This window comes from Rousettus aegyptiacus, unplaced genomic scaffold (assembly GCF_014176215.1).
Source record: "Rousettus aegyptiacus isolate mRouAeg1 unplaced genomic scaffold, mRouAeg1.p scaffold_m13_p_4, whole genome shotgun sequence".
Taxonomy (NCBI): domain Eukaryota; kingdom Metazoa; phylum Chordata; class Mammalia; order Chiroptera; family Pteropodidae; genus Rousettus; species Rousettus aegyptiacus.
The window spans coordinates 20,817,661-20,833,609 of NW_023416307.1; the positions used below are offsets into that span (position 1 = coordinate 20,817,661).

Consider the following 15,949-nt stretch of genomic DNA (forward strand, 5'->3'; position numbering starts at 1 on the left):
GTCATTTGGAATTGAGCACAATTATACCAATAAGCTCCTCCTTCCCTTTCTGAAATTGTTTTTTTAGCTCCAGAAAAATTTGAATTTTGAGAACCATTTCATTGAGAAAAATTTCATTGAGGAAAATTTTATCTGTAACATATACATCCATGCAATACAATCTCGTGCTACATAGTTACATAAAACTTGCTTCGAAATTCTCACGAGCATTCTTTACAAGGAGAAATATAGTCTGAGCAATAATCTTTAAATTCCATTTAAAAATTTCTTTTTCCAGTTTTTAGGTTTACTGCACCACCATTTTTGTCATCATTAAACTTTTTTTTTGAAATAATTATAGATTCAGGAGTACACACACACACACATGCACATACAGGGAGTTTCTGTAAATCCTTAATTCGGTTTTTTTCCAGTGGTAACATCTTACATAAGTACAACATCAAAACTAGTAAATAGATATTGGTACAATCTACAGAATTTATTCAGATTTTACCAGTTACACATATATTCATGTGTGTGTATGTGTTTATATATCTATGCAATTTTATTAACTGTACAACTTGTGTAATTACCACCACCATGAAGAAATCACCACAGGACTCTCTCAAACTACCCTTTTTTAGCCACATCCATGTACTCCTCCTAGGTCCCTAATCCTGGGCAACCACTGATCTGTGATCCAGCTCTATAATTCCGTGGTTTCAAGAACATTATATAAATAAAATCATACAGTTTAAAAAAATATTTTAGGGTAGGCTTTTTTTCACTTAGCATAATTCTCTTAAGAGTCATTGAAATTGTTGTGTATCAATAATTTCTTCCTTTTTATTGCTGAGAGTATTCTATGGTATGGGTGTTCACAGGTATTTTTTTTAACCATTTTTCCACTGAAGGACAATCTGGTCATTGTCATCATTATTTTTTAGCATGCATTAGATACCATCAGATTATAGCATTATCCTCAAATTCTTTCAATGCCATTCAGTAGCTCAGGAGATAAAATCCAAGCTACCTGACATGGCACCTGAAGTCCTCTGCAGCCTGGCTTCCATCATTACCATTTGTTTTCTCATCTTACCTCCGACCTCATGCTTTATCAGAAGTACCTCCTTGAGAGAAAACTGCTCACGATACCCCAAACCTCCTATTTTTATGTCTCTGTATTATTTTTCTTGCCAGTCCTTCTGCTCTGGAATTCTACTTCTCTTGATCAATCAGACAAACTTCTAGTCATCCTCCAAGACCCAGCTCTAACATAATCTTCTCTGCGAAACCTTCCTTGGCTCCATCCCATACAACATTAAATACTTGCTCTTTAATGCCTTCACTGCCTCTGGTTCTTACTGCTGTTACAGAAATGATTAGTTGCACAGTGTTGCTATTATCTGTTTGTGTCTCTGTCATCTCCATTAGTCCATGAGTAGCATGAGGTCTGGATTTTATTTATCTCTGTAACTTAGAGTCTAACCTGACCTGGCACATAATAGCTACTCAATAAATGCTTGGAAAATTACTATACATGTCAGATGCTCTGTTAAGTGTTGGAAATACAAAGGATGAGAGTCCTCTCTTGAGTGTTTACAGTATAGCCTGACTAGTTTTCTACACAAAAGGGCCGCATATGTTAAGCAAAACAAAGAACCGTTGCTGTAGTTTGAGGAGACCTCATTCCCTGGGGCTGTGGGAGTCGGAGACATTTCGCAAGAAAGGTGGGTGGAGCTTGGCATTAAAGAAGGAGAAATACCAGGAAGAGCAGAGAGGAGGACAGCAGACGGCAGAGGCAGAAGTAGCATGTCTGTGTACGGAGCGATAATAAATAGTGGAATAGTGCAAAGGGTTCATTCAGGAAAGTGGTGAGCGAGTGTGTTTTAGCGGTAAAGTGGGGTCAGACTATGGCACCTTGGAGGTCAAGGTAAGAGATTTAGACATAAGGTAAATATCAGCAGTGGTGAGACCATCGTGGAAATTTGATCAAGGTGTCTGGTTTTAAAGTTCTCTTAAGAAAAGCTTATAATCTGGCAGTTGTTCCAAGAAAAACCTAAGAGTCGTAAGCTCGAAATAAGAGAATTTATACTGAATTCCATAAGACTCTCTATTTTCCTACATAGAATCAAGACTACATAGCAAAGACTCACACCAGATGCCTTCCCCATGCCGTTCCTTTCCCAGCCTCTTTATTAAAGTGCACGTCTCATCCGCTGTTCTTTACCTCCCACGAATGGTGGGCAGATTTTGAATCAAAGCAATTGAAACGAGATCAATCTTGTCAGCCGATTACGTAAAAGGCACCAAGTGTGTGTGTGTGTGTGTGTGTGTGTGTGTGTGTGTGGTGTGTGTGTGTGTGTGTTTGCGAGTGTGTGTGTGTGCGCGTGTGCATGTGAGCCTCCGTATGGGAAAAAGTGGGAGGAAATAGGTGGGCTGAAGTGGAGGAAGAGAAGAGCCAGCTCTGAGGCTGTGTTTCAAATAGAAATATTTGATTTTAGTCCAGAGAAGAGAGCAGCTTGGTTATTTAAAATGTCATTATGGTTATTTATTGATTGATTTTTTAGTTAAAGAATACATACAATTGCCATTCCCGCCGACTCCCATGGATGTGGGCTTTCCTCTCTTCTTTAAAGCAAAATACTGAGAATGGGGAGGTGGAGAAACCTTCCTGAAAATTAGTTGCTGATTCAGTCTCGTAGAGTGTATTCCACCTCTGCAAGGCACCAGTCAGAAGTCTGGCATTCATGGGATGGTGAGAAATGGTAGGAGGGGAGGGAGCCTCCCGGAAGTCATTAGGCAAACGCTGTTCCAGTGCCATAGCTCTGGAAGTGTGTGTGTGTGTATGTGTGTGTGTGTGTGCGCGCGTGCTCTCACGCGTGTGCAAGTGAAGGAAGCCATCACTGGTATTTCCTGAAACAGCTTGTGTCCTAGTTGCAATCTTCTTTGGAGTCTCTACAGAGAGAGTCTCTAACCTCAAGTCCGCTCAACAACCCCCTTTTAGACGTGTACTCATTTTACAGATAACCTTTAAAAAAAAAATTCCTGCAAATATTTCAACTTGTGATAATTTGAGAAATGTTCTGAGAAAAAGAGAAAAAAAACACATTTGATTCAAAAGAAAAAAATCAGGTTAATAAATTTGACTTATTTTTTAAATTCATCTCATCAGATTTAGTCTACCATTTGTGTATTGATTCATGAGTAGTATAAGGTTTGGGTCCAGGGAATCTGATTAAAATATAGGACTCCTGGTTTCTTTGAGCATTCTTCAAAGCTCCTTTTAGGAGAGAAAATCCCTTTATGAGAAGAATCCATTTCATAAGCATTGATTCAAACTTTTCCTACAAGAATTTCAAAGCCATCGTGGTAGTGACTTAGTAGACATAATAAAAAATGACTCAATGTTGCAAATTAATCACGTCGTCTGCTTAAAAAACATCACTGTCACCAGTTTTCCACTCTTTTCAGAATTAGGGGATAGAGTGGTAGAGGCTGAGGAATTTAAGGCAAATGTTTTCCAGATTTCCACTCTAATATTGAGAACGATTAATCCTTTGTGGTCACTAGAAATGAGCAAGTTAGCAGTAGATGTTAGCAGTGAGGGAACTTTAGATGCCATTTAGTTCAGTCATATTATTTTATATAGGACAGCCAGTTCCTTGGTCAGAGGTACTCAAGGAGCTGATGGGAGGGTCAAGGCCAATCTCAGGTTCTTGACTCCAAAAGCAGAATTCCTTATACCCCTTTAGCTTCTACATTGCAGCTTCTTGATTACATCTCATTTTTCAATATAGGAAAGAAACACGATGCATGAAATGCTTCTAGAAGGGATAATTCCCATCTACACATAGGCACAGTTTGCAGTTTAAGCTTTTATGTTTAGAAACAGCAAAGCCATGCTGTGCACTGAGAGAGCCAGACCAGCTTTCTTCATCTCCCGTAGAGTATGAGAACCCCAAAGTGCCCTCATGGGAGCTGTCTACTTGCATGTGTTCTGAAGCTGGACATAAATTAATTTAATTTCCAGATGATAGTGTGATTAGCATCGCAATCTGTAAAGAGCGATCTTTTGAGAAAGAGATCTATAAAACCATGGGCACGGATGATCGGACAGCGTGACATGTCAATCCTGGACACTCAGTGCTGCGCGTATTTTAATCTCTTTCGTATTTTTGGAGATTACTTTGAAATCTTGCTCCTGAGGCACAGAATCAAGATGCAATTGAAAATCCTCATTGCAGGTTGATTTTCAGTTACCCAGGTTGAAAACCGAAACAGAAGCCCAGCAGTGACTGTTTTTCCTTGGAATCAACAACTAGGGAGGACTCGGAGAGCACTCGCGTGGGCCTCTGGCCAGCCCTCATGAGAAAGCTGTCCTGTTTTTCCAATTTGCACTGTGCAGTAGCTACTTATAAAGGCCCCTGAAGAAATACTGTGTAATCTCCTTTCATGGCAGTCGTGAAAAATATTTGGCCCTTCTTTTTAAGAATTAGAATCATTCATTAAGCTTTGAAATTCTCAGAGGACGCAATCAGATGGGGCTCTTTAGAATTCTCTACTGTCTCGGCTCCAGCAGTAAAGTCAGATTGGAAAGCGAAGACCAAAGATTGAGGGACAAGAAAGTAAGGGCATAGTAGTGAGGCAAGGGAGGCCAATAGTGACATGCAGAGGATCCCAAGGCCCTGTGACGTGAGTGAGAGGATGCGTTCTCATTCTGGTTCCACCACCTGTGCGCCTGGCCTGACTATTCCACAGCTAACCAGTCAAGAGTGAAGAAAACTTTTCACCAGGACCAAATTCCCTCTTGCAATGAACTCAGCTCCTTTCGAGATGATGGGAACTTCTTTGCCTGTCCTTGATTGTAACTGAAGATGAACTAGCTATAATTTCCTGTTTCATAAGGCTTCTGGTACTTGAAAGCCATTACTTATGACTCAGCCTCCTTATTTCTAGGATGGTTCCAGTCCTTTCCTCTTAGATTTCATTTTCTGATTCCCAGTTGTAATTATGACTCTCATTTAAACTTTCTATAGGATGACTACATCCAGAGCTGGATACAATGTCAAGTAAAGGACTTGAGTTAGACCACAGATTTCCCAATACTCACTTTGTATTTGAGTCTCTTTATTTTTTTTCTCTTCATTTATTTTCTCTTCATTAAAGCTCCACATATATGATCTCCTTCCACTTTTTAATACAAAATAGTAAGATTGCCTAATAACAGCAACATGCTTGTCCCCTTGTTTGCAATTCATGGTCGTGTTTACTGTATAAAGAGAAAAAAATCAGAATTAATATTTTGAGCCAATCTTTGAAAAAAATTGCTGTGAAAGAACATTTAACCTATTTTAGAATCATGGAGGATGACTATGCTGATACACAGTATCTCATAAGATCATCAGTTCTAAAGGTCATAATGGTGACAACGAAAGTCTCTTGGGGTGAAGAATCATATCGATTTCAATGGAATATCCATATAAAACTAAAAGCTTATAATATGATTAATTTGCCTTTAAAACATACTCATAGACAAGTTTTTCTTTTCTTTTAATCTAGAGGGTTTAAATATAAAGGCAACTGTACATGACTGGAAGAGTTTTCCATGTTGGAAATTACCATTTTCCAGGGGAGTGGCCCTGAAAAAACTCAGCTTCAGGGAATTCCAAGCACAACATTATTCAGGATGAGTTTGTATCTCTTGGAAGGCCCACTTTGTTTAACAGAGCTGATATATAAGGAAAGTGAGCTTCTTCCTGAAGAAGAGATGCCAATAAAGCATCTTTCACATCTCTTTGAAATTAGCTTCCATTTTAAACTTGTTTTTATGTTACTGAGTTTTTATTGTTAGTGTCTTTGACCTGAGACTAGAGCAACAAGTTTGTTATAAAAAAACAACTGTGTAAACAATATGGCTTTAATGAATGCTACTTATCTCTCAACTCAAGAACCAGCGAGGAATTCCTCTGAGGCATCTGGCAAAAATAAACCTTTTGACTTGCTGCTACTCCATTTCCTGCCTCTATCTTGACAAGTACTTCTGGATTCTAGAGGGTTTTCATTTATTGAAAAGATTGGAAAAGCTTGGAAGAAGTATTAGTTCTGTTTCAGAGGGTTTTCATCTCTATGGAAATCATATATGTGGAGCTTTAATGAAGAGAAAATAAATGAAGAGAAAAAAATAAAGAGACTCAAATACAAAGTGAGTATTGGGAAATCTATGGTCTAACTTCCCACTCAATAATGGCTTGCTTATCTTTCATTTTCAAGGAAGAAGTTTAAGGTTTTAGTTTCACTCAAATGTAATTTCTCCAGAAGAAATCTTTTGGAACTCAGAAGGCTCAGCTCTCTTAGTCCATAAAAGCCCAGCTCATGTCTTAACCAGAGAAGCAAGTGTATACTTGCTGAGGACTCCGGATTCCACTGGTGGTTTCCTGAGGGCTTCGGCAGGAACTTCCGCTGTCCTACTTTAAATACAAGGTGATATAAAAGAAGATACAGCGAGTATTCTTAGGAGGCGAAGCTGGACATCTCACACTGGACTTAGTTTCCTATTGCTGCTGTAACCAACTACCACAAAGTTAGTGTCTTAAAACAACACAAATTTATTCTCTCCCACTTCCAGAAATCAGAAGTCCAAAACCAAGGTGTTGGCAGGACTGTGTTCCTTCTGGAAGCTTCAGGGTAGAGATTCGTTTCCTTCCCTTATCAAGCTTCTAGAGGCCATTTGCATTTCTTAGCTGGTGGCTCCTTCCACCATTTCCAACTTCTGATTCTGTCTTCACATCTTTTGCTCACTTCAATCCCCTTGTCTTCCCCATGTAAGGATTGCTGTGATAATGTTAGGGCCACCCTAATGATCCAGGGTAATCACCCCATCTCAAATCTTTACCTTGACCACATCTGCAAAGTTCTCTTTACTATGTAAGATAATAATATTCACAAGTTTCGCAATAGGACATGAATGTCTTTCAAGGACCATTATACAGCCTAGCATGCATATCATGCAAATATATTTTTAAAAGAGAGGGGAGAGTTAAAGGACTCCCAAAGTATCAAATGTTACATCCTCATCACTTTCTCTAGCATCTAAGACTTATTCAAGGAAATAATGAAGCCTTTGAAAATGCAGGACACTGGGGATTTCTTTATGTAAGGCTACAGCTTAGGTTCGAATCAGAATAAAATTTCTTATTTACAGTGTGTAGCTCCAGTGTGAAAAAGCTTAAACAGTTTTATCTTGGCCTTGGCAATAACTACAACAGCAGCTCTGTATTTCTTGAATCTGCTCTGCTCCTTAGACCCCTCAATGTAGCACCTACTAGGAATATCCCTTTTTTATTTTTTATTTTTTATGCTTTCAAGTCCTAATTACAAATTAGAAGATTTGGAGGTGGACATTCATAGAAAATCTATGGATAATCATAAAGCTCAAGATGTAGTTAAAATTCCTGTGGCTCAACAAGTATACCTACTTCCAAATTCCGTGACTGTTATTAGTGAGATTCAGCATCGCCCCCTCCCCAGTACCTGAGGTGCTGGGAGCCACAGCAGCCCACTTTGCATCAGTGAAGCTCTGTGTGCATCATATGATGGAACTTGACTCTTTCGTAAAATTCATGCTGTTCTTGCCTCATTAACATCATAACAGTGTTGTGGGAGAGGAAAGAAGGTGTTTCTCCCAGGGATGTAAAATTCTTTTTCCAAACCGCTATCAAGTATCATTTTTTTAAAGCCATTAGTTTGGCCAGTCATTTTATTGCGATCACCAAAAAGAAAAGAAAAAAGAGAAAAAGAAAAAAAGAAAAAAAACAAAGGAATTTGTTCTTATTCATGAGTATGTACATATTCTAACAAAAATTCTCAGATGTTTCAAATCTCATGCAGTATTCCTCTGTGCAGCTTTGTCTCACTTACCAATTGAGGAAGCTGGCTGTTATTCAGCTCTTTCCATTTCCTTCCAAAGACCCACAGCTCCTCTACCACTGCCGAGAATATTGGGCTTCAATGATTATATTCTTGATGCCAGATCATTTAAATCTACACACTCTTTTGGCATGCAAGCAAGAAGTACCAGATTACCTCAAGCTTGGAGAGAAATATTAGTGGCTGGAGATCAAAGTAAGTTCAAAAAGGGGTTCACTGGGAATTCAGAAATCAGGAGAGTCAAGGGTTAAAACTCAACCGTGGCCTATAATTCAGTCTCTTCCTGGAGGCTGTAAGGAAAGAAAAGCTTGGGTAAGGGGAATGAGGAAATGACCCCTATGGGACCTTGCTGGCTGTGGACTGTGCTACCATCACCATCCTGAACTAGGGAACTGGGGTGCAATACGTGGGCTAGAATGCAATGGTGGAGGATGTATTTCTAAATACAAGGAAAGTTGCTGTAGAATCCTTCGCAGGACTAATCAGCTCCACATGCATTTTCAAGTCTGTTCCATTATCTATAAATGGACAGAACAGTGTATTTAGAGCCAACGGGAAACACCAAGCCACTCTAGAAGTACATTGAGGGCAGGAAGGGGAAAAGCCTGACTTATCCTTGCTGTCCACCAAGTTATTGCCAGCAGGGACTGTATTCCAACTCAGAGGAGACGTTTTCCTTAGACCTAATGCAAATCCAACAGCAATAACATTGATTAATGTTGACAACAGAAAAGAAAAATAAACAAGTTGAAGTCTGTATGTCTGTTTCACTAATGAACTGGCTGATTACAGGTCGCTGATGGCCACTAACAAAGCAAATGTGTTGAGTTTAATAAGCATACTGCAGTTTCATTTCTTCGCAAGAAGGCAATACTACCATGTGACAATACCATGATCAAAGTATTTGACCTTACTTTAACAATGATTAGTTTCATAAATAGAAACATTCATGAAATGTTAGTTTATATTTTTTTTCATGTCAGTTATTCCTGCTAAAGAGATTAGCCTCGTCTATACTTATTTTGAGATGGAAGTACCTTGGAGATAGTATTTGACAAAAGATGTGCTGATTATAAGAATGTGTGAATGATATTCCTTGTCGCTAAAAAAAAAATCTTAGTATGTTGATTGCTTATGTAGACATTTAAACCAAGGAATTGAAAGAGCTTAATTAATATTATTTTTTATGCTTAAAAAAAAAAAAAACTCTGAAAAGGGGTAGCAAACAGTGTTATGTCCATTTTCAGTTACAATACCTGAGGCACAAAACAGAACCTAATGACATATTGTACAATCCAAAATATTAGACTTTTGGTTTTAATTCTAAGTTCAGACAACTTCTTGCTCACTTTTTAAATAATGATCAGCATATGTTTATGCCAATAGTGACTCAGGACTGAAAGAAATCTAACATTGCAATGACATTTCTGGGCAAGGCTCTTTTTTCCCCCTCGTTAGAATGAGGCAGTGGAATGGTCCATGTGCTTGGTGTTCTTCGTCCTTACTCTGGCCAGAAAACCAGGGCAGAGACAGGACTGGAGCAGCACGTCGAGATAAAGATTGTGTCCTGGGGAGCTCAGAGCCAATCTCGGAATCCACGGGCTGATTAAAGTTCGGCAGCCATTGTTTATTTCTTGCATCAGGGAGGGAGATAAGTGCCTCTTCAAGTGTTGATAGGTAAATTTACACATAGCTCAAGGAGGTACTAGATATTTTGAAGATGATTTTTTTGGGCAAGCATACATCATACATATTTGGTCCAGCAAGGGGTGTGTGTGTGTGTGTGTGTGTGTCTGTCTGTCTATCTGTCTGCCTGTGTCTGTATTTGTGTGTGTGTGTGTGTGTGTTTAGGTGCAAACATAAAAAAGGTACAAACACGAAACATAGGGTAGTCATGCATGGCTCTGTGGGAGCACGGCATAGTAGCTAAGGGTTCTACGGCGTTCGTTTACTCAGCTTTGTCTTTACTAGCAAATAACTTAACTTCTCTGTGCCCCAGTATCTGTAAGATGGACCTGGTAATTCTTGACAGGGTTGTTGGGAAGATTGCATGCAATACTACCAATTCTGATCCGTTCTAATTGTCATTAACATCAATAACAAGAGGACAAGAATAAATGAGGCTTTTTGAGCATATGGTAACATCATGCAGTAGATTTTTTTTTTAACATTTTGGCTTTAAAATATTCATATTTTAATTGTCTCTGTCCTAACACAGTGTCTGGCATGTCGTATGTGATGAGCGAAGGTTTGTGAGATGGATGAATGGCTCAGTTTTCATATGCTTCAAAGGCTACCATAGGATTGTATTACAGTGTAACTGCCGTGGCTTCCAGTGTAGGCTTCATTCTCTACCAGGCTTGTCCTCTTCACGTTCATGATGGGTCTTATTTGCTTTGGAAGCAGAAATCCTGTCTGCTTTTGATGTTGGCTACCGAAGAGCCTGAACTATCTTAGCTGTCTCCCGTGGTTTCCATTAGATCAACTTACGACCAGCCTTGTTCCAGAAAAGAATGTAAAGTGGTTTCCCAAATTGCATGGATTACAAGAAAAAAGAAAACGAAAATGTCAGGGTAAAGACAGGAATTAGGATGTTTGTAATGTTTGTCTTGCTATTCAGACACTGAAGTGTACGTGTGCCCTTGAGGACCATCTGCTGGCCACACACAGTGTGGTTCCAGAAGAGAAATGGGCAGCTGCATGCAGGGGCCTGGGAGGTGGGGGATTGTCTACGGACTGTGGACTGCTCAAGTCTCTGGTTTTGTTTGTTTGTTTGTTTGTTTGTTTGTTTGTTTGTTTTGCCAAAAATGTGGGCCTGCAGGACGTGGTGATTCCTGAGTTATCATTTGACCACTTACCAAAAAGGGGGCAATGAAAGCAAAGTGGTTTATAAAACTACCATATTCATTTTGGTAGTAAATAGATTTAGTCATAGAAAGGGAATATCTGTATGCAAACTATAGTTTGGGGGCAAATTATTTATATTGATAAATAATATTCACGGGTTCACATAGGTCAACTAAAAAAGTAATGTAACAATTCTAAGACTCTTTCAGTGACTTAGGTTTTGAACAGAACATGATGTGTAGATGGAGCTGGTTGAGTCTCCTCCTTATGGCGTAACCAGTCACCCTGTCCTTTTCTCATTGGCTGCAGCAGACTAGGGTCTGGATTCCCCCAAGCACATACGTAGCAAGGTTACTTGAAACTCCAAGTCCAGGTCCACTCACTCCAGCCCACGCTGAGCTACATTTTCTTCTGAAATGTGTGAACAGAGAAGCGACCTTGTTTGGTTGCAACGGGGCAGATGTGGTGAGACCATTTAAAGATATGTATTAATATCTTTATGGTTTTTCCCTACATCTCTCACTGTCTTTTTTTTTTTTTTAATTCAAGCAAGTAGCTTATGCTTTCTTATTTGCAGAAAGTGCGTTTTTTGTTTCCAAAATCCTAAGTCTGTTGAAGCGAGTCAGGTTTAAAAGAAGAGGCCCTTTCTGGCTTCTGCTGAGAGTCTGCTGAATGGACCCCGTGAGACTTGCAGCTACTGAACATGATAGGTCTTGGAGGGAATGGCCCTGGTATCAGAGAGACTGGATTCCCAGGCTAGGGTGTCCTACCTCTCCCAAGATCTATGAGGCTCCCCAAATGGCTTCAAAGTAGCAGAGTCAAAGACCATGTGTTCTAAGACAGAGGCCATCTGGGTTACCAGCGGACAGATGACTGATGATGGGGGAGAAGACCTCTGCCTTGGGAGTGTTAGACACTGGGACCTTATTAGCCCAGCTCCAGCAGCCTGGAGAGAGCGAGGAAGAATCCAGTACCATCTGAAAGTTAAATTTCCTGTCAGCTTGGCAGAAGGGGGTCCCTGAAATGAAATTAAGTTAATTTTATAGAAAAAATTTACATGCTATATTTCTTGCACGCTTGAGTTTGTGGCATAAGATCCTTAACCGCTTCTTGTCCCTTTTGGAATGTGGACAAGGAGGGCAGGAAGGATACAATCCAGGCGCTGTTTCAAGATGGGAAACCAGCCAATGAAGGTAAGAGGAATAAGGGAGAGGACAAGAGGCTTTGTGCTACAGACATGAGTCCCCAGGCTTAGCCATGCGGAGACTATCGGCATTTCTTTAAAGAATAGCAGAAGTTATTTTTATGGAAATAGGGAACATAGTTTATTTGAAAAATGTTCATCATTTCTTGTTCTGCCTTCATACACACACAAATAAATTATTTATTTGGTTAAAAGGTTCCTTTTGCTGGCATACTTATTTCTCAAAAGAATGATTAAATGGTCTCCAGTTTAGAATGAGAGAGGATTTTATTAAACTTGAAGCTGAGTTCGGTCGTGCAGAACTGAGTACAGAGATAAAGTCGAGGACTCTGAAGCTGTCCCGGTGCTGTCGCCACCCCTCTGAGGGAGAGCTGAGGCCCACGAAAGTGCAGATGTGCAGATAAGGCAAAGTGACGCCCTCTCAGCGAGGCCATTGATGGACCGCATCATGATCACTAAAATATCGTGCGCTGTTCTAACCACGATATAGCAGGAGTTAGAAGACAAGTGTGTCTCGTTATTGAACTATTGGCATCAAAGCTTTTTCATATTTAATTGTGATAATTCAGAGTGGACTAGGGGTTATGCAGAAGAAATGGTTTTTAGTAGAGTATCATCCTCATGTAGTACATGGATTCTTAACCGTTAAGGCTGATATGATCTGGAATGGATGGATTTGGTCCATAAACATTCATTGAACACCCACTCTGTGACAGGCACTGTTCTGGGTGCTGAGGATAAAGGCAGGAACAAAATAGAGTCTTTGCCTTTGAAAAGTTTACATTGTAGAACAGGGAGTAAGAGAAACAAATACGTGTTTAGCATATCGGACCTGCTATGAAGATAAGCAGGGCAAGGGGACAGAGAGGGCATTATTTAAAGAGGGCAGACAGGGATGTTTTTTGATAACTTTTGATCACGGACTGGAAGAAGGTGAGGGAGAGGTCCTGTTGAGTATCTGGGGGAAGATTAATACAGACAATGAAACAGCAAGTGTGAAGCCCTTGAGGACATTTGCTGCCTCTGAGAACAGCCCAGTGAGGTTGGAATGTACTGGGGAGGCAGAGAGGCAGCCAGGAGCCGGATCGGGAGGGCCTCCTGGGTCTCGGTGAGGACTTTGGGTTTACTTCTGGGTGAGATGGAGCCATTGCAGGATTTTGAGCTGAGGAATGACGAGATCTGGCATAAGACTTGCCCAGGTATCTTGCACTGTAGGGTTACAAGTGCAAGACAAGAGACCAATCAGGAGGATGCCACAGTCATCTTCGTGAAAATGAAGGTAGCTTGAATTGGGGAGACAGGGATGGAAGTGGTAAGAAATGGTCAGATCTCGGGTAGACCAGCCCATGATGATAAAGATGAGGGCCTCTTACATATGGAGTTTCTAATCTGGGGCTGTTCACTGGAGTGGATGTACTTGAGCCTGAATCCAGCTCTGTCACTTATCCTGTCTTTGATGCTGGCCGAGCTTTACATCTGTAAAATGTAGATGATGACAATATCTATCTTACAGGTTGTTAAGAGGATTAAAAATGATGAAAAAAGGCTTAGCACAGCACTTATCTTAACATTTCAACATTTTAATTCTGTCATGGTAGTGTTAGAAAGCATCTTATGATCAACATCAAGAATTATTGTGGTTGTTTCTTTGTTCTGAACAGCTATTATTAAGTGGATGGTATATTTTCAATTGCTGGAATGTTAGAATTTAGGAAATACAAGGTAGCAACATTAAAAAAAATGGAACACACATATATCTTGAGGATTTATTAGCATTAGCTTTCAGATTTTTACTAAAAGTTACTTTTCTGTTCTAGTTAGAGACCCATTCCTTATTTTTTTCTTATTTTTTCCCTTCCAAAGAGTAAACAAAAAAATCCACCAACCCCTCTCAGATTTTAAAACTGGAAAACAAACAGTTCTTCAGGACCATAAGCAATTTACTTTTTCCTTGCCTTACCTAATACTCTCTGACAGTATACTGAGTTGCAAACAATAAATCTTGTTTTAACAAATAAAAGGCAAGCATTCAATCACATGGGTGTTTTAGTTCCCTGATGTCGGGAATCTGGATTTTGATTTTCGATTGTTTGAGTTTGGTGACTGAACTTAATCGTGAGTATTATGTACACACAGCCTTGGGCCAAAATGAGGCTGCGGTGTAGTCCTCTTTACCACAGAGGTCTTGGCCTCTCTAGTTCTGCATGGCCGTGGACAGCCGCCAGAGATCGCCACAACACGGGCTGCTGGCGTCTGTAGCTCCTGTTGTCCCCCATTCAAATCAACAAATCTTTATTTAGTCTTTATGTATTATGTGCAGAGCACTCTGGTAGGGTCTGTACACGAAGCAAAAGAAATACTGAATTCTACTTATTGTTTTAGGAGCATCTTAACTTTTCCCTTATTGGGGAGACTAGATTTACGTGCTTCAATGAGTTGAGAACAATGTAAGAAATATGAAATCGATGGCTCAGGAGAATTATAACAATATATTAAATCAAATGTTATAAACCACGAATCCAACCCTGGTGGTTAGCATCAGAGAAAGACAAGGTAGCTGACCTGGGGCCACAAAAGGTGGGACAAGAAGCATCCCCCAAGCTTCCTGCCATCTTTGTGACCCAATCTGATTATTAAGTATCAGAAGCCAGAGAATGCAGAAGCAGAAGACTGGGGCTTCATTATTCTAGGATCTAGACAGAAAGCTAAGTGCTTAATGCGATAATCCCTACCATTCAGGGAATAAGACGAGTGCTGTACAGACAACTGCCAAGTACAGTGGCCAGCCACCTCCCGCAGGATGCATTGAGAGTGAAATTTCAGCCCTGGCACCATCTCTACCACCCACTCCTGCAAATTAATATAGAGAGGCTGACTGGGGAGAGAACGAGAGATCTCCTTATGGAGCACTGCGGTGCTCTTCCTCCTCTCACTGACCCCCTACGACAGACTGGGGAATTCCTCTTCCCATCCCAAAGCTAAAAGGGAGACTCCAGAAGAATGGTTCATAAACCTGCCATAACTGCCTGCCATCCTCAAAATCCAGGATAGCAATGGATGCCATCCTGATAGTTATCAAGCCCCTGGCAACTGCCAGGGTATAGAGGAGGAGTCCAGGGAGAGACGGCTGGTGTGACTCAGGCAAGGGCATGAAGAAGCATAAAGGGGTTTTAAAGCAGGATCCCAGTTGGGCCAGCAGGCCAAGGAAACCGAGGCCAAAGAGATAAGATTCCAGGTTACAGATTTCTGCGTAGTACAGAGGAGTTGGTAAGAAGCCATCTGCAGAGAGTTGATAGGCTAATCTCATAAAGAGCACCACTTTCTGAGCTCCAAGAAAAGAAGGCAAGGCAGCAGTTAGGCCCCGGACATGGAGAATCGGAGCTCTCCACAAGCAGAGCAGCAAGGAGACATCTTTCTCTTTTCCCCTTGTTCTTTTGGACCAGCGCAAGCATGCAAGGAAGAGAGGGAAGAGGCATCCGAGGAGTAGAAGGCCCCGTCCTCTTCAATTCTCACGTGCCAACAAGCCTTGACTAGGGTGGGGTCAGGAATGAGCAGAGAAGAGAGATATGAATTAAATACAAGGTTGACATATTAATAGGGCTGATTCTTTAGAAAAGTGACTGAAGGGTATGGGATTGAGCCAATATACCTCAATGGAGCCATCACCCAGTGGAAAATGGAGGAGGTTCAAGGAGTAGAGTTGAAAGCAGTGAGTGAGAAAAGTTAAACTGATCACTGTTCATAATTCGACAAGTTAAGGCCATAGTAAATGTTGCGAGAAGGTTGGGAAGGGAAAGGTCAATTTTAACTAGAAAGTTATCAAGATGGTGTCAAGAAGATGCGGCTTGCGTCCTCCTACTGAAGGATGGGCAATGGACAAATAAAGTGGGGAGAACAGGTGAGCCACACGGGGTAGTGAGGGGCCCAGCCTGGATAGTGTACAGCCCCAAGGAGTGTGACAGGCCTGCATGCACAGAGGTGCCCCGAGCT

At 40.7% G+C, this 15,949-nt stretch overlaps 1 protein-coding gene across 4 annotated transcripts in view; it reads left to right on the forward strand.

The window, feature by feature from the left end:
- Positions 1-15,949, forward strand: part of KCNAB1 (potassium voltage-gated channel subfamily A member regulatory beta subunit 1) — a 300,767-nt gene that overhangs the window by 91,772 nt on the left and 193,046 nt on the right. The window lies entirely within an intron of this gene.